Below are 27,568 nucleotides of genomic sequence, written 5' to 3'. Positions count from 1 at the left end.
GGTTTTTATACTGGGCTAGCACCTCTCCTCCGACCACTAAATTATGTAATTCACACTGTGGGAAATCTGATAATGATGTTGGTTTTTCAATCAATCTCAACAATCACAGTTTCTGCTACAAACCTAGATACTGTACTACCAAACTTTATGTAAAACAATACTTTTGCCAGGCTCTTTTCTCATCCTTTGGTTATTTACAGATTATAATAAATCTTGGGATTGTCATCCCACAGTTCCATTCTTCCACAAACATGTATCATTTTGCTTTAGATTGTTGTCCTAGTTTTCTCTATTTACTGTGATGTTTTAATAACAAACTATGAATCTTTCAGAATGCACCAGTGCAACACATTGAGAACAACAACAAAAGCGGACTACTGAAAAACTAAGATGATTTTTTGTTGCATTTCTCCAGATCAGACTGTACATTTCTCTTTCAGGCAAAAATTATAAAACATATGCTCAAATCTCAGAAGTACGTTCGGCGGGGCATGCTTGCAGCTCACACACAGCTACACCTGTAAACCTTAACATAGGCACATGCAAAGCATGTAAAATCATGGAGCATTTTCCCCAATTTGCACAAGCACTTTGCCAAGCGGAGACCACCGTCTTTAAACCCCAGTGCCCACTTCCCTCAGAAACCAAAATGTTTGAAAGGTTCATTTTGCAATTTGCTGCTAAAGGAATTTTTGTTCCCACTTAAATATATTGTAAATTATATACCCTTTCAGCTTACTAAAGGCTTCCTGCCTGACAATGTCCAATATGAATTGTTCAATAGTCAGATTTTCACTTGATTTCAATAGGTTTCATCCTCTCAGTTAAAACACAAGATGGTTCTGCAATTTTGCTTTACAAGCTGGAAGTCTGAATTAACAGTATAATCATATAGTATAGTTGGAAGCCATTCAGCCTGTCATGGCTCTCTGCAGGAGTGATTCTGCTAGCCCCACACATCCACCTTTTCCCTGTAACTCTGCAAATGCTTCGTTTCAAGTGAATATCTAAATATCTTCTGAAAGCTACAACTGAATTGGCTTCCACCACACACTCAGATAGTGCATTCTGGATCTGAACCACTCACTACATAAAGCAGTTTTTTTGGGGGAAAATAGCCCTTGGTTCTTTTGGACTGGATAAGTGAAATGATCTATAGCAAAAAGTCTCAACAACAAGCACAGCTAAGATAAAAAATTCAATGCATCATGTTAGCACATGTCTGACACCTTCACACTAAATATTTTAAATAACAGTAGTGAGCAGATATATGCAGAGAAATGGATCAGTAGTTCATCAGTGTGCTTCACACTCTGAAGAACATGGCGTTTGCCAGAGGAATATCATGCAAAGATCCCTTCCCATAGAAATTGATGGTACAAAGCATCAGTGCTGTTTGCGAGGTGCAGAGTCAGCTGGTACAACACAACAATGGACCTTCACATGCATCGAGGGTTTAAAGAGCTTCAAATGGCACAATGTGATGGCGCATTGTCTGTGTTCACAGGCTCGAGATGCTGTGTGACGGGAGCAGCATACAGATGAGAGGCAGTGAGACACCGCACTATGTGGAATGCAAATAACTACCATTACTTGGGAGCACTCCTGGAAACAAAGGCACTGTATTGCAATGCACTTCCTCAGAGTGCTCTCATTCCTACTGCATACAGTACATCCCTCAAACAGAACAGAGTGTGGGCTACAGACTGCACTAGGAAAAAAAAGAGCCATTTTGGTGAAGCCAATTTGAACCAAAATGCCAATTTCTTGTCACTAAGAGGAGACAGCTGATCTGAACCCATCAGATTTTAATTTGCAAAGTGTCACATTGAGATGGCCCAGAGTGAAAAAAGCATATTTTTGACTACAGAAATAACGGAGAGAAGGTGGTCGCGTTGTTAGAGAGATAGCTTAGTCATTTTCGTTTAAAACATTCATATCCTAAAATGTACATTTCTGTAGCACCTTGCACTTCAGAACATCTCAAAGCCCTTCACACCAAATGAAGCACTGTTGAAGTATAATCATGGTTATAATACAGGAAACGTGGCAATCAATTTGCCAACTGCAGATTTCAAAATGATTTAGTGATGTTGGTTGAGGGATAAATGTTGACCAAGACATTAAGGAGTACTCTCCTGATCTCCATGGAAATAGTGGCATGGCATCTGACAAGAAGTAGGTGACAGTTTAAAAATAAGAGGATGGAAGGCAACTCCCTTTTAAGGTGAGATTAAGATAATTTTTTTTCTTCAGAATGGTTAGTCTGTGGAATTCGTTTCCACAGAAAACAACAGGGCTGTGTCATTGAATTTATGCAAGGTTGATTGAGATTGAATTTTGATCGACAAATGAGTAACGCTTCCTGGGGGGACTGACAAGAATTTAAAGAGTGGAAACTACCACCAGATCAGCCATGATTTTACCAAATGGCAGAGCAGGCTCAGAGGGCTAAATGGCATATCCTCTCTTCCAAGTGCAATATTCCTTTGTTTCATCTGTTACACCCACATAAGAGAGCACAAACAGAGTCTCTGCTAGATGCCCAATCTGAAAGTTAGCCCCGGACAACAGAGCATTCTTTCAGGAATGAACGGTTAGCATTGAACTGATAATTGTGTTCAGGTGGAACCTCAACCTAAAACGTTAGGGCACAGAGGGGACAGTGCTACACCACTTTTTGCAGGAGAATAATGCAGTCCATTCTTCGTAACAATACAGATGACGTTAGAAGAATGAGTTCTGCAAGTACATTGATTCTAAGTAAGTCAATCGTGATCACAGAACCTCTAAATTGCAGTAACAGGTGATTTGGCCCATCGAGTCTGCACCAACCCTCCAAAAAGCACCCACCCAGACCTAATCCCTATCCTCATAACCCTGCATTTACAACACTTTACTTACACATCTCTGGACACTATGGGCAATCTAACATGGTCAATCCACCTAACCTGCACATCTTTGGACTGCAGCAGGAAACCAGAGCACCCGGAGGAAACCCACGCAGACACAGGGAGAATGTGCAAACTCCATACAGATAGTTGCCCGAAGTTGGAATCAAACTGGGTCCCTGACACTGAGACAGCAGTGCTAACCACTGAAGCACCGTACTGCCCTTTTCCAAAAAAAATACACTAGTGGTGCATCAATGAGTAGCACTCTCACCTGAATCAGTCTAAACGTTATGGGTTAAGATTTGACATGTCATCAATGCCAACAATAACAGAGTAGTTGCATTAATAGGCATTGTTAAAAGACTTCGTTAAAGAACCAGCTGGTAAATCTTACTCTTCAAGACCCTCAGCTCATTCTCTCCAAGTCATTATGTGGTCTCATTGTGGGTGGCGTTTAAAATACTCCTCTGCAATAATTCTTTCATCATTGTACAACATCTCCTCCCCAACCTTTATATCCCCCATTATGGCTATACACATCTGTGTATGTAATTCATTTACCACTTTCAATCTCTTGGATTTTCTTCAGAGGACAGCTGCCCCAGTTGAAACAGGCAACTGTTTTCTCCCCGCCATATTATCGTTCATCTCTGAACTGGGCAATTTTCTTTTTTGACTGTCTTAGAATTATTGGAGATGGGTCCGCTCTCTCTCACCAGTGGTTTCCATGGAGTTCTGTGTGTCACATCTTCAATCTGTACGAGCAAATTGTTATTCTTTTTCTTTTATTCGTTCACAGGACATGGATGCCCACTGGCTGGGCCAGCATTTACTTTCCAGAGGGCAGCTGAGAGTCAACCATTTTGTTGTGTGTCTGGGTCAGACGTAGGCCAGTCCAGGTAAAAATGGCAGATTTTGGACGGCACGGAGGCTCAATGGTTAGCTCTGCTGCCTTGCAGCACCAGGGACCTGGGCTGGATTGCACGCTTGGGCAACTGTCTGTCTGGAGTTTGCACATTCTCCCCATATCTGTGTGGGTTTCCTCCACATGCTCCGGTTTCCTCCCACAGTCCAAAGATGTGCAGGTGAGGTGAATTGGTCATGCTAAAATTGCCTACAGTATTCAGGACAGTGTAGGTTAGGTGCATTACTCAGGGGGAAATGTCGAGTGATAGGGGAATGGGTCAGGATGGGTTACTCTTCAGAGGGTCGGTGTAGACTTGCTGGGCTGAAGGGCCTGTTTCCACACTGTGGGGATCCTAATCCTAATTTCCTTCCCTGAAGGGCATCATTGAACCAGATGGGTTTTCCCAACAATGGTTTCATGGTCAGACTCTTAATGTCAGATTTTTATTGAATTTAAATTCCACCATCTGCCAGGTGGCAGGATTTGTATCTGAGAGAATTTAAGAAAAAAGGTTGAATTCCCTGTTTGAAGTTGTGACTTCCAAATTACTTCGGCATCAGATATCACACTTAAATCTGTCACCGACATTTGTTCATCCAAGCTGTGTTGCACTCAGTTATCTCAGTTCAACTTTACTATTCATTTGCTATCTGATTGCTTAGGAGTTTTCAGAAACTTTGATTCTTGAAACCCAAACTCCCTTGAGTTGATTGCAATGGAAAACATACCCGCCAATCCAGAATAGCCACAGGTCTACAACTGGCTGACAGGATGAAAAAAAAAGTCAATGGATTTTTCCTTAGGTTTGAGTTCCACCAGGAGTCTAAGAAGCCCTATCACATCTTGTCCAGTCATCCATTGACCGGTTGTTCAGTGACTGGCTGTTTAGTAACAAAGTCCTTGACCAGTCACTCCATGACTTCAGCTAACATGACTCCTTTTGCTATTTCAGGAAGGCCCAGGTCAAAAAACACATTTATGACAGCAAAGAACTTGTACATATGTCTCAATTCAATGAACTTGTGATGCAGAGTACTTTTAAACTTAAGTGCTACACCTTCAAGACCATGCAGTTGCAATGCTGCAGGATGCAAACAAACAATGTTTCTTCAAACATGACACACTAATAATATAATGACTTCACACTGGAATCAAGCTTAAAATCAGCAAGTCAACTATTGACATTAAATATCATCTTGTCAAAAAGCTGGATCTCAATCACCTATTTCACATTGGACTACTTCTGCTTTTCTTCCTTTATAGCCTGTTGTAGTTCTTATGGTTCTTCTGTGCTGTGACTGTGTACTACTTCAGAGTCGAGAGCATGCTGCTGGAAAAGCACACATCAGGCAGCATCAGAGGAGCAGGAAAATCGACGTATCGGGCAAAAGCCCTGATGAATCACTTTTGCCCGAAACATCGATTTTCCTGCTCCTCAGATGCTGCCTGACCTGCTGTGTTTTTCCAGCACCACACTCTCGACTCTAATCTCCAGCATCTGCAGTCCTCACTTTCGCCTATGTACTATTTCAGCATGTTTTCTGGAAGTGAGATGTTTCAGTAATGTTATTTGTTTCAGTAATGGTTGAAGGCTTTCAGGACTTCAAAGTATCAGTCGCTATTTTTTTACACTTTGGCAAGCCATAATGCCGTCAGCTTTACTCAAATATACATAAAAGATAGTTTACTTGTTCAGCTTTTGATTCTGTATCTAGTTGGAACCAATTCTGCATATTAAACATTGTTTTCTCCAATGTCCGATTCTGTGTTCTATGTGACTCAATTTTGAAATTAAATCATCTCTGCTGTCATGTCTACCTAAACTGATTGTCTTCCTTGGTTAAGTGCTTTTAATTTTGCAGTTGGGGGTTTGATTAGCTTAGCTTGCTGGACGGCAGGTTTTCAATGCAGAATGACAGCACACCATGGGTTCAATTCCTGTATTCGCTGAGGAGACCACGAAGGTCCAACTTAGTCAACCTCATTCTCACTTGGTGAAGCTCAGGTTAAACTCACCATTAATCATTTCTCTCTAGCAAGAGAGCAGTCCTATGATCCTCTGTAACAATGGTGACTTTACCATTATAGCAATGCTGTTATGTATTGTTATACTTTAGGGTTTTCCTCTGTTTGTGAGAGAGAAATGGAGGAATCCTGTCTTTTTGCAAGTTCTCTAAATGAACCCTGCTACTTGCAATCTAAAACAATTCCATTTCCTTAACAGCTTTAAGTGAATGGGAATTGTTGTTAACAACTTTACCAAATTAATTCTCTCTTCACACCTCTATGATGACTCCCGTTCCTTCCAATGTTTCCCTTGATGCATCCTGCTGACTGCAGATCAAAATTCTAATTCCCATTGCTTTCACTATTTTTTCATGGATACATCCCAATGTGGGCTATTTAAATAAATCCTTCTCCACTTTATTGCAGTTTTTAACTAATGGGACCTCCTGCCTGTCGCCAAAATAGTCTCCTAATTTGTTTCTTAGATTCTGGGTTTGCTTAGTTGTCCTTCTAAGTTGTCCTTTCATTATAGATTTGTGACATTCTCAGGTCTGTTACATCATTGAGTCAGAGTCATACAACATGGAAACAGACTCTTTGGTCCAACATTTTCACGCTGACCAGGTTTCCCAAACTCAATGGGTCCCAATTGTTTGCATTTGGCCCATATCCCTCCAAACCTTTCTTATTCATATACCTCTCCAAATGTATTTTTAATGTTATAACTTTATCTTCAGCTACCACTTCCTCTGGCAGTTCATTCCATATAAGCACCACCCTCTGCGTGTAAACATCACCCCTCAGGTTCCTCTTAAACCTTTCTCCTCACTTTAAAAATATGCCCTCTCGTTTTGAACTTCCCCCACCCTAGGAAAAAGACCTTTGCTATTCACCTTATCTGTGCCCTTCATGATTTTGTAAACCTCTGTAAGGACACCCCTCAGCCTCCTACGCTGTAGTGAAAAATGTCCCAGCTATCCAACCTCTCCTTATAACTCAAACCTTCCAGTTCTGGTAGCATCTTTGTAAGTCTTTTCTGCACCCTTTCCAATTTAATAATATCCTTCCTACAACTGGGCGACCAGATTGCATACAGTACTCAAAGTGTCCTCACCAATATCCTTTACTGTCTTTTTAAATTCTAGGTCTCTTGATGCTCGATTGCAGTTACATTCAAAATGTTGACTTCTCCACCACCTGGTGCTGCCGGGCTTGCTGCGTTCTTCCAGCCTCCTGTTTCTCTACCTTTGATTGCAATGGTACTAGCATTGAACCTGAGATACTTTGCTTACTCCTAGTTTGCTCAGTCCTTGAAACTTCTTCATTTTTCAAAGCATTCCCATTCCCCAGTGTGGATTTCAACTTTACTTGCAAATCCTCTGATATCTGTTCGCCGTCCGGCTAAACCGCTCCTACAGACCATCAGCACCTAATGCAATCTGTAACTTCCTTGGAGAGACCAATTTTTCAGCTCCATGATGCTGCTGCTGCACATCGCAGGTCAGGAATCCTTTTTTCCATCAACATGAGATCCTGCTTTGTTCAAACTTTACACCAGTTTCTCTTCTCTAGGGCTCTCAAATGCTCAGCTCCTTCAGGTGCTGACTGTTTGTTGAAGCAGCCATCTCAAGGCTGAGCCTGTAGAATGTTCAGACCTCCTGTCTGTAGGAGGCAGCCAAATGGAGTCTGGACTGTTTGTCACCATGTTGTAAGATAAATCCTCACCATGCTCCTCATTGGTGCCTCAAGGCTCCTGACCCCATTAGGGGTCGTGACCAGTGGTTTGGGAATGGCTGTTCTGTATACAGTTTCTGAATTGAGATAATCACGAAGTGCAGCAAGAGGACATTAAGCCCATCCAAGATGAGCCCCATTCTCTGCTGTTTGTTTTACAGATTACGACTCATTCCACAAAAAGAAATTGCCTGCTCCAGTGTTCAATGGTTACCTAACCTTCCTCCCAATTGAAACCATTTCTCCTCTACTTACACCACCAACATCTTGATTAAATCTTCACATACTTTAAAGAGAACAATTCTAACCTCCGCACATCATGGATTTCTGTTGCACAATTTGATCCATTTGAAAAAAAAACAGTATTTTAAAAACATGTAAAACCTTGTTTAAAAAAACTAAAACTATGAAATTTTTGCAACGTTACACACTTCACAAAGCAAGTGTCCATTTATCAAGTTCAACATTAGCTTCAAGCTAAGGAGCACTCTTATGAGGCAGGTCCTGACACAGTTTCATTTAGAAATGATATCAAACTCTCACTACAAAGCAGACTGATCACCAAGCCTTAAATCATCTTGCAACATCCCCATGTGGAAGAGTTCCAGGCCACATACTAACCTCTCCCTATTCTCATGTCACAGGGAGAGATTAAATTCAAAAAAGGGTGCTGTTCCATCTGCAAAAAGCTCATCTTTAAACTATGTCGATGAGGATATGACAAAGCAGAATCATTTTAACCAATCAATCCCATCCACACATCTTCTCAGTATATCCCTCAATCTCCCTCACACATATGTCCCACTAACTTGCTCAATCACCATCTCCATGAACATATACAACCATCTCAAAATGGCGCTCCCTGACAAAAGGTCTCCTGTTCACTCACTCTAACGATGGTGTTGTGGGAGCAAACTTTCCACTTCACTTCCCCTTTACACGTGCCCATAATTTTAAACCATGATCCCTAATACTTGAGCACTTCAATGGAGTGAATCATAGCCCACATGACAAATTTTTAATAATGCATTAGCAATTCACAATGGTCTCCCTTTGTCCAGCATGAGATGGAATTTATTGCTGTGCTTCACATTACAGCAATAATGCTGCTCATGTACACGTCATTCTGACAATTTAATAAGGACAACGATCTTTAAAACAACCAACACTTGTGTACCAAACATCTACCATACTCACTGCCAAACAAGAATAGTTCCACAAGCATTCTTCTGAATTTCATAGGCACTGTTTCCTTTGGAAACCCTGACAGATTGAAGGTAAAAGCAAATTTTAAACAACTCTCTCTACATTTTCTATATAAAATGTAAAGCATTTCCAGCAAATTCATTTAATACATTCACACACATTTAAATATTCAAAACCCTTCTTATTTTAAATATTTGCAAGGGAGAATATTTGCAGGACTATGGGGAATGGGCAATGGGAATGAGACCAATTAGATAGCTTTCTCAAAGAACCAATACAGAAACGAAGAGCCAAATGGCTTACATCTGTACTTGTCTGACACTGGAAGATTCCCTTCAGTGTTGCAGCCAATTTGAAAACGGTCAGTACAGAAAAGAGAAGAACGCTTGCTTACCCTGACAGATATGCTATAAACTGAAGGTCCCCAGGCAAGAAGTTAGGTTCTAAGATTTCAGGCAAAGAGGAATTTTTCAACTCTTAAACCTAGCACTCTGAGAAACCTGTTCTGTTCTCTAGGTACAGAATCTTCCAAACATATTGCAAAATAAGCATAAGGCAGCCACTGTTCTGTAAACTGAGCCTGTATAAAATATTTTCTTAAAAAGGTTTTGATATGTTTTCTTGAGCACTTCTCAGGAAACTGGTCCCTCTTTGCATCAATCGCAGGGTTTTCAGAGCGATCTCATGCAGCTCTATTTTTAAATAAACTCTCCAAACTGATCAAAAATATTCCCCATACGTTTATCCGTTTAGTCCTGTCTGACGCATCAACATCTACAGATAAAGGTCTTGTACTAATCAAAGGTTAATTAATAAAAAAGTGAGAACAGTGAGCAAGTTGGAACAAAGCGCAGGATAGCTGGGATCATGACTTGCTCTGCCAATGCAGATCCAATGTCAGAACAAAGAACACTTCACTCCTCTTCCTCCTCCTCCTCTCCCTGTCCCACTTTATCCCCAACCTTCTAGCCTTATCTTCACATGCAATGCATTTACCTGGGTGACACTTTTTACACCTATAGACAAGTATTTATATTTCCATAAGTAAATGCTAATTACATTAATGATTGTGTCAAATTTGGTGCCTCTGGGCCACTAATCTGACACTTTTGACAACGTGGTTTAAGATCTACAGTTAAATAATACAAAGGATAGAAATCACCAATATCAGCATTTCCTAAAATTACACATCTACCCCTAACCTTTTACAGTTCCCAATAATGATAATAAAAGTAAATGGAGTTAAGGTTAAGCAAACATTGCCTTCCATCAGGTAGATTAATACTGTAATGGTTTGATAGCACCCATCCAGCTCCTTTTCACTGACAGATAAAATATTCTGTCCAGTGCTCCATCTACAAGCTAGGCAGTGCGACTCAGTAACTATTCCGCATGCACTACACATTTCAAGCAAGTCTGTGAAGCTGAACACATTTACTATGCTGCATGCAAATCACCAGCCAGCACCTGAACTTTGAACAATTCCACCAGCACATTCGCTAGATAAAATATGGGATCTGAAGATAAGAGCTTTAATTATTCTTTCTCAACTGTTCTCTAATTGTATTCCACTCCCTACTACTGTTTCAGGAAGATACTTCCTCAAATTAGGTTAAACCACATTTTGCACAAACTGCTCACCATTGTTTGCTCGTCCCAACTTTGTTTTTAAAAAAAGTTGATCCGAGGAATACTTCGCATATCAATCTCAATATTACAGAAGTGGCCCACCAGGATCTTACTTATTGACTGGATCTTACTTAGGTTTAGTAAGTTGGGGACAAACAAATTAAGGATTAACTGGACAATAATGCACCAACAGATCAGATCTTTCAAAAAACACAACTGCTACTGTGGCTATTCCCCCAGTGGATATATTTCTTATTAAAACTCTGTAGTTTTATTAGTCCTAAGTCAGTGCAAAGAAAGGAAATGGTTCAGAGAGAGGAGGGGGAAAAAGGGTGACTAAATGAAATGGGTCTTTCATGAGGGGATTTTTTTTCTCTCAGAAAAAAGCCATCAAATTTGGACAGTTTTACCAGGTGTTTTTTTTAAAAAAGATTCTTGAAGGTTCTAAAGCTAACCTCATTCTACATTTTTCTTTTGGTGCTAGCTTCAAACTCCCTTAGCAACCAAAATTATAATCTGCTGAGATGAAATGGCTGCCTGCTTTCTGCCAAGCCAAGTTCTTCATGTAGACACTACATCCTTCTATGTGGACCCACCCCCCAGCTGCTGCTGCCCAACAGTTTTATCTTCTGCGTCACAACTCTGGCAGCAGGCTTGCTAGCTTTGCAGATCAGAGGCCCCATTTTGCAACTCTCCAGATGCAGATCTCTTTTTAAAAGAAAGGCATTGAACACGACCACAATGCACATGTTAGATCCCACAAGTTCTTTATCAAAATCTCAGTATGCCTGCCCTATCCACTTTGGAAAGTCAAAATGCAAAGCAATTTTTTTTTGCAACCTTGAGTAAAATGTAGGACAGCATAGATTACCCAGACGCTATCTTCTTTCAGAGTCAATATCCACTGGGTGCTCTCTCAGCAAGTGACATCAATCATCAATCCCATTATTTCCTTTAAAGGGGCAGGTCATGTAAAGCTCGTCGTGTGGACTTGCAGATGAAAGCAGATTGCTTCACATTTTATCTTCTGTTACACAAATAAGGAGAAGTAGAGATCTAAAATACAGCCAGGTTTGTACTGAACAGACTCAATCCCTCCATGGAAGAGTGCAGCTTTCTAGTTAAGTCTCAATCGCCATTTTCTGCTTCTATGAAACAAAACAAGATTCCTATTGGCAGACCTCCAAATATTTGGAATCCAGTTTGACAAGATTTGGTTGCTCCTCATTTTTGCTCCCGCACTTCAGAAGTTTGCACAATACCACATATGTACATCAGGTTACAGTCTGCACAATCCTGACTGAATTTAGCAAGAACATTAACTCCACATTTGCACCAACTGTCTCAGAAGCTTGAATTCTAGGAGCATCCACATTTGATATGAGATGTTTACTTTGAATAAATATACTTTCTCAGATCAAGATTATTTAATTCCTAGATGTTGTTGCTGTAGAACTCCAAGCCTCTAATTTTGGAAAGGATACCAGCTTCTATTTACTGGAACATTCTTTGAGCTGCCACACAACATGGAGCTTTTTTTCAAAAAGCAAATGATGTCATGTTTACCTGGAACTCTTCTCTACAGGGCAAACCTTTTATAAACTTGAGCTGCACCATTATTTAATCTTCTGCTGGTCTCTCTAATCAACAATCGTTATCTAAAGAACAGTTCCCTCTCAGATTAGCTCAGGCGTATAATAGGAAAAAGCAGTCATACACCATAATGGAATTCCCTAATCATGACTCTTTCCACATTTTTAACCCTTTCTGAGCATTATCTTTTCCTAAGAGTTGCTTGCATTGGTGCTTATTATTAATGAGAAAACGTAGATCAAATATAGGAAAGGGGTTAATTATCAAAGGGAATTCAATGCTCGCCTACAAACCCATCATCTCGAATCTTAAATAAAACCAGGAATATACCAAAAAGGAAAGTCCATCTGGTCACCTGGAAATTCTCTCAATGTGTTTTTTTTCATTAATTATTTTGAGTGTAAAAGACAGCTGGAATTAAACATTTCTGTGCACCATTCAAGTGACAGAATAACTACCAACTACTGTTCATTTAAATTAGGAAGGAATGAATCTCAAAATGTTAGAGTGCACAGCAACATTTTGTAAGGTGAAATAAAAGCAAAATAGCAAACATTCTTTGAGGTCTGACAACAAAGCCAAATTCTTTGCAAAGTGCAGTGCCAAAAACAAAGGCTGTGAATTACAATTTTTCACTTTTTCTGACAAAAGCATCTGCCTAGATGATGAGTATTTTTGATAACAATGGCAAATTAAACAACATACGCTTGACATTCTGCAACTCCCACAACAACCTTTCAACCATTAACCGTCAAAACATTGACCACATTGGCTGATTCAGCATTCTACAATTTTGACTAAGCCTTCATCTCCAAATAGAACCAAAATCTGATGACCTCTAATCCTAAAAACTATTAAAATCTCTAGTTGCACAAAAATAACCCATGTCCATTATTTCACGAGAAACATATTGTAATACTTTAGCCAGCTTGCACACTTGAAGACATCTTTCTTTACATCAATTTAATCTAACATTGAGGCATTTCACTAGCCGAGCATAACAGACATTCTACTGACAGTCCCAGTAAGCAGAATGAGACCATTGCCTATATATGCAGGGGCACTAAGGAAGCACAATAAGGTGACAGCCATTACAGATCTCAAAAGGCTACATTTGAAGACAGCCTCAGCCACCATCTTATGCTAAGTTCATTGGAACGCACCCAAAACATTAATTCATGGAATGAAGAGTAACTCATTGTTAAACAGTCCAGCGCATGGATACAACAATCAATCAAATGACTCAAGACCCCACTGGGACCTACATATTGTATCCCTGTTTCACCAGATCCTCAGCGTAGAACCTTTCCCCTGTGTTCAAATAAACAAGTTTTACATTTTTCTTGCCATCCACCACTACTACTGTTAGAATTCCTAAAACTGTCTATTGAAGATGGATAAACTTTGAAAGTTCACCTCTTCCAAGACTGATATTCCTGAATATCTCTTGATTACTACACAAAAGTGGCAGTTGGTACAGATTAACAGGGTTGCCCTCCATTATAACATAATTCTAACTTATATATATTTAAACTCAAGTGCTGAGAATCTCAAGTAGGGTCAGAGTCGAAATTGTAAAAAGCAAATTAAATGATACAGAGAGGATTCCAAGCAATGTGAAAAGGCTATGGGCATTGCAGTTTGCACTTGCATTAAACAACAAACAAAAAACACTTTTAGAAATAAAACAGGTTGGCATCACTAATAACATAGTCAGTTACATCTTGTCTATTTGGAATTTTTCATACTATCTCAGTTACCTCAATTAAGCCTTTTAAGAGCAACTGCTTTTCAAAAAGTATCTGTAACCCACATATACATGTTTGCAAACTGAAAGCAATGCAATGGCCAACATTCAAAGAGCAAAATGTGGAAAATCCTAAAAACTCAGAAGGAAATGACCACTGCACTTCAGAAGTGAGCAATAATCCATTTAAGTCAGATCTCATGACTGCCTTTGTTCACAAGACAGGACATGCGTTTCAGAATAAAATGGAGTTTGCAAAATTGGTGCTACTCAAAAACCTTATTGCTTGCAAACTGTCCCAAACTTGGGCTAAAATAAAGATGAATGGTGTCCAAACATCTCTCAGATAAAGTCTATCCTGTCACTTAGCTTAGTTAAAATTTCCTATCTTCAAGGTGCTTCCAAACTTCAGGTTCCTGTGCAAAAAGATGGAAGTTGCACAAATGTTGCAAAAGTATATCAGAATGTATTCTATTGTTACCAATATTACTTGTGCACCTTTAAATTACAAGGATATTATAGATCAACAGCACCTGTAATGTTCAAGGCTCTGGAACTTTTAATGCACTCCCAATCTTCAAATGAAACCCTTGAGCGTTCATGCTCTGCAAAATTATGCCAAGCCTCTGACAGCCAGGTCTCCACTGTTTCCAGAAGACATCTTAAAATGCCAGTCATCATTCTGAAAACGGTCCCTATCCTTCAAGAACATGCATGTAAAAGTCTACCTCAAACCCCCACATGCAAATGGACAGAAATCAGGTATATAATTAACTAGTCTGGATGTTCTACACTGTTTCAGCAAAACAAAGATTTAACTTACACCAAAACATTTCTAACTAGTAAACTCAATGGTAGTCCAGAAACCAGTGTTCCAAGAGACAGGCCAGCACACTCAATTTGATGCCTAAAAGCAGAACTAGATTTTGCAAAGGGGCGAGAACTACCTTACCTATTGTAGGCCTTCCTACATAGTCTTTTGAAACAATCAAGTCATAAAAAGCAATTTTTATTTAATCTCTCAACTAAGCAGTGTTGGAAATTAAGACAATTTGAAAGAAACAACATAATTGGGTGGCATTTATTCAAAAAAATGCTAACCAAACATTTACTCAAATTCTTAAGATAATTTGTAAAAACCCTGCAGAATGTTTGACTCTTCAATTAAATCAGGTCTTCTTTCTGAATGACACCACCACAGAAAGTACTCACATTTCTACTGGAAATCACACAGTCGTCACACTGAAACTAGTAAAATCTCTACACAATGGCTACCTTGAAGGAGGATCCAATGAGAAAAACCAACAGTTTCACAATCTTGTTATACTAATTTTACACAGGAAGGTACTATGGGCAATTAAGCTCAACGTGCCTTGGGAAATCACCCACAGAATCTTCAATCAACTGAAGAGAAGGAGATGCCAGAAGCTTACTACTATTCTGATGTGACTATTGTATTTCAAGATCTAAGCAACCATAATAACATAGCAAAAAGGAACTAATCAGATACAAGAGTAGGACCACATCTCCCAATTCCTCATTCTATTAAACAAGTGTCCCCTCAAAACACCAGAAAGAAGAATTAAGCTACTTACAAAGAAAATCCCAGATCATAAGCAACCTCCCTACAGTTATGTTAAAAGGACACCACGACATGACTGTCAACGCATAGGTATTCGTGTTTTGGCATCGTTGCTTCTCAATACATTTTTGTCAAGTAATAAATAATCTCAATTTTTTCTGCAAATCATTTTGAAATATACATTTTTCCCCACTGAGACAGGGTACAAGATCATTTATTTAATGATTATCTATGATCTCATAATTTAATTTCTAATACAAGGACACATTGCTTCTAGTCTAGCCATATGTAAAACAAAAATCCCATTCAATTCGGACTATAGTACTTTAAAAAAACGTTAAATTCACCAAACCATGGAAGCAACATCTTCAAATGTCTACAGAACATTGCTCAATTGTAGTTGAATACAAAGCTAAAAAATAATTCTATTCAATAAATGAGGTTCTCAGAAATGCACTGTCTAATTCCAGATGTGTTTCAATTCTCTATCCTTGAGATTTCAGAAGATACATGCAGACCACCACACACTGCACTTCCTCTTTTAGTCCATCTTATCTCTGCAAGGATCTGCCTTCAAAGAAGAATGAATTGCACATTTCCAAAATTATCCAAAATAAAATGCTTTAAAAGATTTAGCATGGTCAAAGAAACAGATCAACAGAACTTGGTGTCACAACTAAATCAAATTGGAGAACACATCGTAAAATAATCTCTCCCTTACCAAGGTCTCCTCCAGATTGCAGGGCTGAGAACAGTTTCTTTCTCCACCATTTTCTGTTTTTTTCTCTCTCTCTGTGAAGGACAATGCTATGGGCCTACCTGAATGCAAGAGGGATCTCTGGCGCTTCCAGTGGCAGTAACATCTAAAGACTAAGCAGTCGTTCTTCCTTCACACACAACTCACTCCCTGGAGCTGATTTCAAAAAAAAAATGGCTTCACATCAGGCTAGAGGAGGAGTCATTCCTATGGACCCTCATGGCGAGGAAGGGAGATCTCCACGACACATTCAACAACAAAAGAAACCTTGTAATTCAAGCTAAAGCGAGATAGACCTTCAAGAGGAGAGGAAGTCATGCATGTCTGAGGCACATTTAGAAGAGGAAAGAGACTAAGAGCAGGAGGGAGTGGGGGAGGTGGCCTATGAGGAAGTGCAATGGTTTGCAGCCCTGACTGCTGCTGTCGCTGCCTTTGTGTCTAGACCTGAGACCAGCTGCACAGCAGCTATGGGGCTTTCATGGAGAGAACGCTAGCATGTTTTCAGGCTGCTCCTCAAAAAAAAACACACCAGCCAAATAAAGCAAAAGCTCCCGATGTAATGGCTTCTGCGCTAGCTCAGAGAGAGAGAGAGAGAGTGAAGCACTTTCTCTTCTCAACTCAAAGGGGAGCCACGAGAAACATTCAAAAAAACAAAGGAACAAAGAGACCACTCACCTCTTGCACGGCCACAATGTCTTGAGGGACCCTCCTTCTTCCAGGAAAGCACAAGATCCATGCAAGGGGAAGAGGGAATGTTGAGAAATGTTGAAAAGATGTGGCTCTGGCTGCGCTCCTAGTCCTCCAGAGCTGCCTTCCCTCGCAAGCACTAGCCACCCCCACCACTGGAGAAAGGCAGAGTCACACATTAATACAACACAGAGACATGCAATGCAAGCCCGGCTCTCATTAACAAGCACTGGCAACTTGGAGGAGCAGTCTTATCCCGGCAGCATTCACTTACAAACAAGGAGCAAGATGTCCTTCTCCGGTTGCGAGCCCAAAGCTCCTCGTCTCTTTCTCTTTTCTCGCTCTCTGCTCTTGTGTTGAAAGTTCCTCCTTCATGGGTTTGTCTGCAGGGATCTTACAAGATCGCCATCTCTCTCATTCCTCGTCCTCCCCCCCACCACCAACACCAACCGCTCCAGCTCCCTTTTTTATCCCCCCCCCACCACCACCAGCACCTCTTTTGCTGCTAAAACTGCAGATGACCTGATCTGTGACGGGCACTTTAGCAGGAAAGGGAGAGAGAAAAAAAGAGAGAAGGCAGAGAGAGAGAGAGGGGGAATTGAAAAAAAAAGTTGATGACAAAGCGCTGGTGTGGGGGAGGTTGAGAGTTGAGCAGACCAGCCACAGGGGGGAGAGAAGAAGAAGGCTTCCCCGGGCAAAGTGCCAATCTAACAGGTGCCAGGGACAATCACTTGAACCCAATTTGGGAGGAAAGGAGTGAGGAGGGGTTAACACATTAATTATTGGGAAGGAAAATATAAAGTTCTGTATCTCCCGCATGCATAATTGCTTTGATAGCACAAAGCTGCAAAGTTCTAGGATTGTTCTAAATTGGGAAGATCCTCGGTCACCTTTGTATTTTGTTAAATTAACATGGTCCGGGGAAAGTCCCTTGCATGTCCAAAGGTGACATTTCACCTCTTTAAAATGAAACTTCTACAGAGATACTCTTTAATTTCCCTTCCCTCCTTGAAAAGTGAACTAGTCTGTGACGTAAGGCGCTGCCCAGAGAGATAAATTGAGTAGGTCCTGCTCCAACTCTGGTATTTTCCTGGCTAAAAATGCCTTGGACGTTAAGCTGCAATCCACCTTTCAACCTTCCTTCCCCTTCACTGCCCTGTCTGGATAGCAGATAAAAACGCTGCTTTGTAGGGGAGAGAGAAGCTTGAGAGCATTAATCTTAGCGAGTAAACAAGGGAAGAGGTTGTATTGTACGGCGGCGGCAGCAGCAGCGGCAGAGCCAGACGCTACTGGGATCTAATCTGCTGCGGCTGCTAAGTTGTAAAGCAACTGACCTTAAGGCAGCTTGTGATCTAAATACTAGGTTCAGGCTGGGGGTTGGGAGCGGGCGGGGGAATGCAAGAAAGGCTTTGGGAGCTTTGAAGCTATGCACATGAGATGAATCTGAGATTACTGGACGAAAGAACACAAGACAATGTCTTCAAATGGTGCATAAGAAAAATTCCATCTGACAATCGTAGCAATTCTTCAGAGCTCAATTTCTCCCTGGTGTTTCATTTTTTCTTTCTTCCACCTTACTGAAAAAAAGTGCTCAGGTTGTGGTTTTTCTCCAGATTTAGATTTGGTGCTGGATGAGGAGATCCATATCTGAGACAAAAATATCAAGGTATTTAATATACCCTCAAAGATGAAAAGAGGTGTGGCCCCGCTCCCTTTACATTCACTCATCCGCACACATTTGCACGAAGACATGTTCACGCACTGGCATTCACTCAATCACATTCACACACGCTTGAATTCACACACTCATTTCAAATTCACACATATTCAGACACATTCAAACTAACATACACTGAAACACACACATTCACACTCATTTATCCTCGCAATTCACTCAGAAGCATAGATTTGCAGAAAGAGGCCATTCTGCCCATCGTACCTGCACCTGTTCTTTTACGTAGTTCTAATGTCCTGTCTTTACCCCATATTCGTGCACACTATTTCTATACAAATAATTATCCAATGCCTGCTTGAATCTTTCAGTTGAAACTGTCTCCACACATTTCCAGATGGTCCACTCCAAACCATAATTGCCCACTGTGTGAAAAGGTTTTTTTCCTCACATCATTCTTGCTTCTTTTGCACATCACTCTAAATCTTTGTCCTCTTTTTTTCTTTTGTCAGCAGGCTTACCTTCTCCCTTTCCATCCAGCTCACTCATGATTTTGAAATCTCTATCAAATCTCCTCTCACCCTTCTCATCTCCAAGGACAATAGTCCCAACTTCTTCAATCTATCCTCAACTGAAGTTTCTCATCCTGGAACCATTCCTGCAAGTCCCTTCTTTACTCTCTCCAATGCATTTGCATCTTTCCTATAATGTGGTGCCCACAACCATTCACAATACTCCAGCTGAGGTCTAACAATTCTATACAAGATCAACATCACCTCCTTGCTCTTGTACTCTATGCTCCAATTAATAAAATTGAAAACACCATATGCTTTATTAACTGTGATTTCCACCTATCCTGCCAATGATCTGTACACTTACACACCAAGTTCCTCTGCTCCTGCAGCCTCTTTAGAATTATATCTTCTATTTTGTATTGTATTTCAAAATTGTTCTGACTAATTTGCATCACCTCACATCTCTCTGCATTTGAACCTAATCTGCCACTTTTCCATCCATTGCACAAATTTGTCAATGTCCATTTGACTCACTTGTACTAATTCACAATCATTCAATGGCACCCAGTCATCCATTCATAAACTCCCACACATGGAGACATAGGCTCAAACATATGCACATTTGTATACTCATTCTCTCTCACACACATTCACAAACCATCTCATACACTTTTTCTCAATTTTTCTCATACATGTTTTCTCAAACTTTCTTTTACATATCAACAATAAAACATTGGTGCTACTGATTACTTTGACACCAGGTTTAAAAAAATGAAATGCATCAATGAAGTATTGAAATGTACCTTAATGCAATTATAATTCAAAATGCTTATTGTGTTCCACAAAGACATGGTTAGATACTACATGGAGAATTGTGTTCAGTTCCAGTTACCAAAACTCAGGAAAGATATTTTGAAAGTAGTGTAGATTCACCAGACTAATACTAAGATGCAATGAGACAGTTTCTGAGGACAGGTCATGTAGACGAGGCTTGGGATCTTTTAAGTTTGAAAGGATTGTGGGTAGTCTGATGTTAAATTGCTAAAGAGTCATATTACTGTAGATACAGATATATTATGTCCTCTGGTGGGGAAATCCAAACAAGGAAAAAGTCGAGCAAGACAATTTAGAATTGTGACAGGAAGCTTTTTCTCGCAGAAAAGGCATTGGAAATCTAGAACTCTCCCACTGTGGAAGCTGGATGTCAATTTAAATTTTCAAAATTGAGATCAATAGATTTTTCAAAAAGTGTGGCACTGAAAAAAACACAACATGATGAAGAGCTATGCCCGAAACATCAACTCTCCAGCTCCACAGATGCTGCCTGACCTGCTGTGATTTTCCAGCACCACACTGTTTGAATCTGATCTTCAATGTCTGCAGTCCTCACTTTCTCCTCCTCAATAGATTTTTGTTGAGTAAGGATATTGAGGGGTTTGGCTCAAGAGGATAAGTGGGGTTGACATAGATATAAATCACAAACCAATAGAATGGTGGAACAGTTTTGAGGGGCTGAATGACCCCATTGTATTCCTGTGGCCCAAACAGCTTTGCCATTTTGAACAAGGCTTTTCTGAAGTCTACTCAAGTTACAAGGAAAAGTTTGATCATATTTTAACTTTATTCATTTCTCAATTCTACAACTTGTATATCATTAGCATCATTAATATCGTGAAATGATCAAAGGCGCTTGACAGTAGTGTTATTAAACAAAATTGTCTCTGAGCCCATAAACGCAAGAGATCAAAAGCTTAGTCAAAGAGTTAGATTTTTAGGAACACCTTAAGGAAGAAAGCAAGGCAGAGAAGTGGAGAGGAATCCAGACTTTAAGGACCAGGCAGCTGAAGACATGAGAGAAGAAAATAGCAAGGAAAATACAGGAGAGGATGGGGCAGCAGTGGGAAAGGAAAGAGAAAGAGGGAGCGTACAGAATAGTGGAAGGAGAGGGAATGGGGGAATCATAGGAGAATGAGGAAAACCATAGGGAGAGGAAGAGGTACAGGAGGTTGGAAGAGGAAAGGGTATAAACAGTATAGAAACTGGGAAGGGCCACAGGAGAGTATGTGGACCTTGTCACTTTTTCTTTCTTTGACTATGGCAGTGGACATATTGACAAAAAGGAAAGCCAAGGCAGTGGGTCCTTTGGGATGATATCTGGTAATGTTAGGAAAAAAAGAATTGAAGGAAGTTAGAATTAGTAATTAGATTGTAAGAGAGAAATTAATGGGGTTGAAAGCTGTTAAGTCCCATGACTTGATCATCTATGTTCCAGAGTGTTGAAGGAGGTGGCCGTGGAGATAGTCAATTCATTGACTATCTAAAATTCCATTGATTCTGAAATGATTTCTGCAGATTGGAAGCTAGTAAATGTCACTCCACTATTTAAGAATAGAGCAAGAGAGAAACCAAAGAAAAACAGACCCGTCAGACTTAAGTCAATACCTGTAAAAGGGAAAATACTAGAATGTATCAAAAGTACATGACAAGTGGACAGTTGGATTTTTAAAAATGATCTGATCGGGCAATGTAAGCATAGATTTTTGCGTGTTTGATTAAATTGCTGGAGATATTTTTGAGGATGTCACTAAAAATATCAATAAAGGGAAATGAATGTATGCAGTATATTTGAATTTTCAAAAGGCTTAGAGGGTTAGGACAAAACTAAAGTATGTGGGATAATGTATTGATATGGATTAAGGATTGGCTAACAGAGAATGGAGAGTAGAAACAAATGGGTCATTCTCATTGGCAGGCTGTGAGCTGAAAAAATGGCAATCCGATGTCCTATGGCAATTGACGTGCATAAGGGGCACCCTGACACCAAGAAACAGACTAGCCCAAGACAGTAGAAAAGGGCACCAAAGCAAGCACACTAAGTTTATTAGGATTCCTGAGGACTATGATTTTCCTCCCTATCAAATGTGTCTAATGGAATTTCTGAAAGTCTCCAAAGATAAGTGTGCACTCAAATTCATCAATAAGAGAGTTAGTTCTCATGTCCATGTGAAGAGGAACAGAGAAAAATTCAGCAATGTGCTGGTAGCAATGAGAAAGGCAGCTGCAAAGAAAGATTATTCTACAGAACGTTGTTACAATTTAAGTTCTTAAAGTTATATTAAAAACGTTTTCAACAGCAGCTGTGACTAGTGTGGTACTACAAAGATCAGAATTTGGGTGCTAGCTGTTCACAATGGACATCATGATTTCGACATGGGGACCAAATGTAATATTTCCAAATTTGCAGCTGATGTACTGCTAAGCAAAGGAATATGTCTTATGAGGAAGGTCTAAAGTGGTTTCAGGAGGATTTGGGCAGGCTAATTGGGTGACAAGAGCGTGGAAAATGGAAGATAATTTGGGCAAAATGTGAGGTTATTCACTTCGTAGCAGGAACAGATCTGCATTTTATTTTTTATTCATTTGTGAGATGCGGAAATAGCTGGTTGGCCAGGATTCTTTGCCCGTCTCCAGTTACCCTTCAGAAGGTGGTGATGAGCTGTTTCTTGAACTGCTGCAGTCCATGTGCTGTAAGTTGACCCACAATGTCCTTATGGAGGAAATTCCAGCATTTTGCACCAGGGAGGTACAGTGAAGGTACAACGGTATATTTCCAAGTCAGGATGGCCAGTGGCTTGGAGGGGAACTTACAGGTGGTGATGTTCCCATGTGCAGGCCACCCTTGTCCTTCTAAGTGGAAGTGGGGTGGATTCAGAAGGTACTGTGAGATATCTGAGGAGTCACGAATGATGCTAAAAATGGTGCAATCATAGGCAAATCTGCCCACCTCTGACCTTATAGAGGGAAGATCATTGATGAAGAAGCTTGAAGATGGTTGGAGAAGTCCTGCAGAGATATTCTGGAGCTGAGATGATTGATCTCCAAAAAAAATGACCATTTTACTACATGCCAGGTATGACTCCAACCACTGGAGAGTTTGCCCCAATACCCATTGATTCTAATGTTGCTAGGCCTCCTTGGTGCCACTCTTGGTCGAGTGTAGCCTTGATCCCAAGGTCTATCACTCTGACCTCACCTTATTTCTTAAATGGTAAGAGGTTGGAAAGTGTAGACAGAGTCATAGAGATGTACAGCTCGAAAACAGACCTTTTGGTCCAACGCATCCATGCCGACCAAACATCCCAACTTAATCTAGTCCCGATTTGGAGGTGCCAGTGTTGGACTGGGGTATACAAAGTTAAAAATCACACAACACCAGGTTATAGTCCAACAGGTTTATTTGGCACTAGCTTTTGGAGTGCTGCTTCTTCATCAGGTAGTTGTCACCTGATCAACCACAACCACCTGATGAAGGAGTAGCGTTCTGAAAGTTAGTTCTTCCAAATAAACCTATTGGACTATAACCTGGTTGTGTGATTCTTAATCTCGTCCCATTTGCCAGCAGTTGGCCCATATCCCTCTAAACCCTTCCTATTCATATTACCATCCAGATGCCTTTTAAATGCTGTAATTGCACCAGCCTCTACCACTATCTCTGGCCTTGTTCCTTATTCCATACATGCACCACCCTCTGTGTGAAAACGTTACCCCTTAGTTCCATTTTATATCTTTCCCCTCTCACCCTAAACCTATGTCCTTTAGTTCCGGACTCCCCCATCCCAGGGAATACACTTTGATTATTTATCCTATCCATGCCCCTCATGATTTTATAAACCTCTATAAGATCACCCCTCAGCCTCTGACACTCCAGGGAAAACAGCCACAGCCTATTCAGCCTCTCTCTATAACTCAAATCCTCCAACCCTGGCAACATTCTTGTAAATCCTTTCTGATCTCTTTCAAGTTTCACAACATCCTTCCAATAGGAAGGAGACCAGAATTGCTCACAATATTCCAAAAATGGCTAACCAATGTCCTGTACAACCACAGCATGACCTCCCAACTCCTATAATCAATGCCTGACCAATAAAGGAAAGCGTACCAAATGCTTTCTTCACTATTCTATCTACCTGCGACTCTACTTTCAAGGAACTACAAACCTACACTCCAAGGTCTCATTGTTCAGCAACACTCCCTACGACCTTACCATTAAGTGTATAAGTCATGCTCTGATTTGCCTTTCCAAAATGCAGCACCTCTCATTTATCTAAATTAAACTCTATCTGCCATTCCTCAGCCCATTGGCCCATCTGATCAAGATCTTGTTGTACACTCGGGGCACCTTCATTGTCCACTACACCTCCAATTTTGGTTCATCTGCAAACTTACTAGCTGTTCCTCTTATGCTCGCATTCAAATCATTTATATAAATGATGAAAAGTAGTGGACCCAGCACCGATCCTTGTGGCACATCACTAGTCTGAAAATCAATCCTCCATCACCACCCTCTGTCTTCTACCTTTTAGCCAGTTCTATATCCAAATGGCTAGTTCTCCCTTTATTCCATGAGATCTAACCTTGCTAACCAGTCTCTCATGGGGAAACTTGTCGAACGCCTTACTGAAGTCCATATTGATCACATCCACCACTCTGCCCTCATTAATCCTCTTTATTAATTCTTCAAAAAACTCAATCAAGTTTATGAGACATTATTTCCCACACACAAAGTCATGCCAGTATCCCTAATCAGTCCTTGCCTTTCCAAATCCATGTAAATTCTGTCCCCCAAGATTCCCTCCAACAACTTGCTCATCATCAATGTTAGGCTCACCAGTTTATAGTTCCCTTATTTAAATAGTGGCACCACGTTACCAACCTCCAGTCTTCTGGCATCTTACCTGTGACTATCGATGATACAAATATCTCAGCAAGTGCCCCAGCAATCACTTCCCTAGCTTCCCACAGAGTTCTAGGGTATACCTGATCAGGTCCTGGAGATTTATCCACTTTTATTCATTTCAAGATTTCCAACACCTTCTCCTCTGTAATATGGACATTTTTCAAGATGTCACCATCTATTTCCCCACATTCTATATCTTCCATGTCCTTCTCCACGGTAAACACTGATGCAAAATACTCATTTAGTATCTCCCCATCTTCTGCAGCTCCACAAATAGACTGCCTTGCTGATCTTTGAGGGGCCCTATTCTGTCCCTAGTTACCCTTTTGTCCTTAATGTATTTTTAAAAACTCTTTGATTCTCCTTAACTCCATTTGCCAAAGCTATTCATGTCCCCTTTTTGCCCTCCTGATTTCCCTCTTAAGTATACTCCTGCTGCCTTTATACTCTTGTAAGGATTCACTCGATTTATCCTGTCTATTCCTTACATATGCTTCCTTCTTTTTGTTAACCAAAACCTCAATTTCTCTAGTCATCCAGCGTTCTCTGCACCTACCAGCCTTTCCTTTCACCCTAACAGGTATATATGGTCTCTAGACTCTCATTATCTCATTTTTGAAGGCTTCCCATTTTCCAGCCATCCCTTTACCTGCAAACATCTGCCCCTAATGACCTTTTGAAAGTTCTTGCCTAATACTGTCATAAATTAGCCTTCCTCCAATTTACAACTTCAACTTTTAGATCCAGTCTATCCTTTTCCTTCTAATTTTAAAACTAACAGAATGATGGTTGCTGGCCTGAAAGTGCTCCCCCATTGACACCTCACACACCTGCCCTGCTTTATTTCCCAAGAGTTGGTCAAGGATTGCACCTTCTGAAAGTAGGTATTCCACAGACTGAATCAGAAAGTTTTCTTGTACACACTTAACAAATTCCCTTCCATCTAAACCCTTAGCATTATGGCAGTCTCAGTCTATGTTTGGAAAGTTAAAATTCCCTACCATAACCACCCTACTATTTTTACAGGTAACTGAAATCTCCTGAAAATTTGTTTCTCAATTTCCCACTGACTATTAGGGGGTCTATAATACAATTCCAACAAGGTGAGCATCCCTTTCTTATTTCTCATGTCACCCAAATAATTTCACTAGATGTATTCCCAGGAATATCCTCCCCCAGTACAGCAGTAATGCTATGCCTTCTCAAAAATGCCACTTCTCCTCCTCTCTTGCAATGCCCTCCCCCCACCTCCATCCTTCCTATAGCATTTGGATCCTGGAACATTAAGCTGTCAGTCTTGTCCATCCCTGAGCCACTTTTCTGTAATTGCTGTGATATCCCATTCCCATGTTCCTAACCATGTCCCGAGTTCATCTGCCTTCCCTGTTAGGCTTCTTTCATTGAAGTAAATGCAATTTAATTTATCGGTCCTACCTTGCTCTCAGCTTTGTTCCTTCCTGCCCTGATTATTTGACTCATTCACTCTACCAGCTTTACCAGCCTCAGGTTGATCTATTTGGTCACTATTTTCCTAGGTCCCACCAGCTCCTCCCCCCCATTTTACCAGTTTAAATCCTCCCGAACAACTGCCTGCCACTATATTTTTCCCCTTCCAATTCAGGTGCAATCTGTTCTTCTTGTACAGGTCACTTCTACCCCAGAAGAGATTCCAATGATCCAAAAATGTGAGCCCTTCTCCCATGCACCACCTCCTCAGCCACACATTCATCTGCCCTATCCTCCTATTCCTACCCTCACTAGCTCGTAGCACCTGGAGTAATCCAGATATTACTACCCTCAAGGACCTCCTTTTTAAATTCCTGCCTAACTTTCTATATCTTCCCATCAGAATCCCATCCTTTTTTCTTCCTATGTCTTTGGTTCCAATGTGGACAATGACCCTCTCCCCCTCAAGAACATTCTGCACCATCTCTGAGACATCCTTGATCCTGGCACCAGGGAGGCAACACATCATTCTGATTTTTCGCTGCTGGCCAGAGAAAAGTCTATCTGCACCTCTGACTAGAGAGTCCCCTATCACAATAGATCGCTTGGAACCTGATGTACCCTTCATTGCATTAGAGCCAGTCTTGATACCAGAAACTTCGCTGTTCGTGCTACATTCCCTTGAGAATCCATCACCCCCTACCTTTTCCAAAAGAGCAGACTTGTTTGAAATGGGGATAGCCACAGAAGACTCCTGTACTACATGCCTACCTCTCTTAGTTTTCCTGGAATTAACCCATCTATCTGACCGCATCTGCCGCTTTACCCCCTTCCTGTAACTGCCATCCATCACATCCCCTAGCTCTTGGAAATTCCTCATTGCCTCTAACCGTCGCTCCAACTGATCCATTCAATCTGATAGGACTTGCAACCAAAGGCACTTCCTGCAGACATAATCCTCAGTAACATGGAAACTCTCCCTGAACTTCCACATCCGACAGGAAGAGCATATCACTCTACTAAAGGTCATCTTTGCTCCTTCACAATCTACAGACCCAGAAAATAACTCCATCGTTTTGCTCTATTTAAAAAAAATGGTGCTCCAGGCTAACTTAGTATTAATGGTTTATATTATTAAATTTAATCAGGAGACAGATTTCAGCAAAACATATAATCAAGGAAGAACCCACTCTACTTACTATTTTAGACTTGCAGCAAGGTTGCACGTTAAAAAGTATCCACTTATCCGTTCCTGTGTTGTGAGCTCTCCCACACAGGTTCCTCCAAGATCAGTTGTGAATTTCGCTGTTCGTTCATTTTTCCTAGATGCAATGCCCAGTGATACATGAATTCAAACAGCAAAGGCAGTAGCTGCGCAGATTGACTGTTGTGTCAGTTAGCAGTGTAAGTTTCTTTCTCCCTCTCCCTCGCTGATCATGTGCTCGCTACCTTTGT

General features: G+C 40.6%; 1 protein-coding gene and 1 pseudogene across 5 annotated transcripts in view; one reads left to right on the top strand and one right to left on the bottom strand.

Moving 5' to 3' along the window:
* The window catches only part of znf462 (zinc finger protein 462), a 106,959-nt gene extending 89,733 nt beyond the window's left edge, over positions 1 to 17,226 (bottom strand). For 3 of the 5 annotated variants that reach the window (XM_043717166.1, XM_043717184.1, XM_043717188.1), the window contains exons 1-2: positions 17,018 to 17,225; positions 16,732 to 16,898 (exon numbers count right to left, since the gene is read on the bottom strand). The gene's annotated coding sequence lies outside the window, so the exon portion shown is untranslated. Of the gene's footprint in view, positions 1 to 16,020; positions 16,086 to 16,731; positions 16,899 to 17,017 lie in introns of those variants that run through there. The other 2 variants (XM_043717196.1, XM_043717172.1) reach the window with 2 other exon arrangements.
* A 3,541-nt stretch (positions 17,227 to 20,767) lies between these two features.
* Positions 20,768 to 22,038, top strand: LOC122557969 (annotated as a pseudogene).
* Positions 22,039 to 27,568: the final 5,530 nt, after the last annotated feature.

The sequence above is a fragment of the Chiloscyllium plagiosum genome, chromosome 2 (genome assembly GCF_004010195.1).
Source record: "Chiloscyllium plagiosum isolate BGI_BamShark_2017 chromosome 2, ASM401019v2, whole genome shotgun sequence".
NCBI lineage: Eukaryota > Metazoa > Chordata > Chondrichthyes > Orectolobiformes > Hemiscylliidae > Chiloscyllium > Chiloscyllium plagiosum.
The sequence above is the reverse complement of the archived record's forward strand: the minus strand, read 5'-3'. Positions and strand labels throughout refer to the sequence as shown.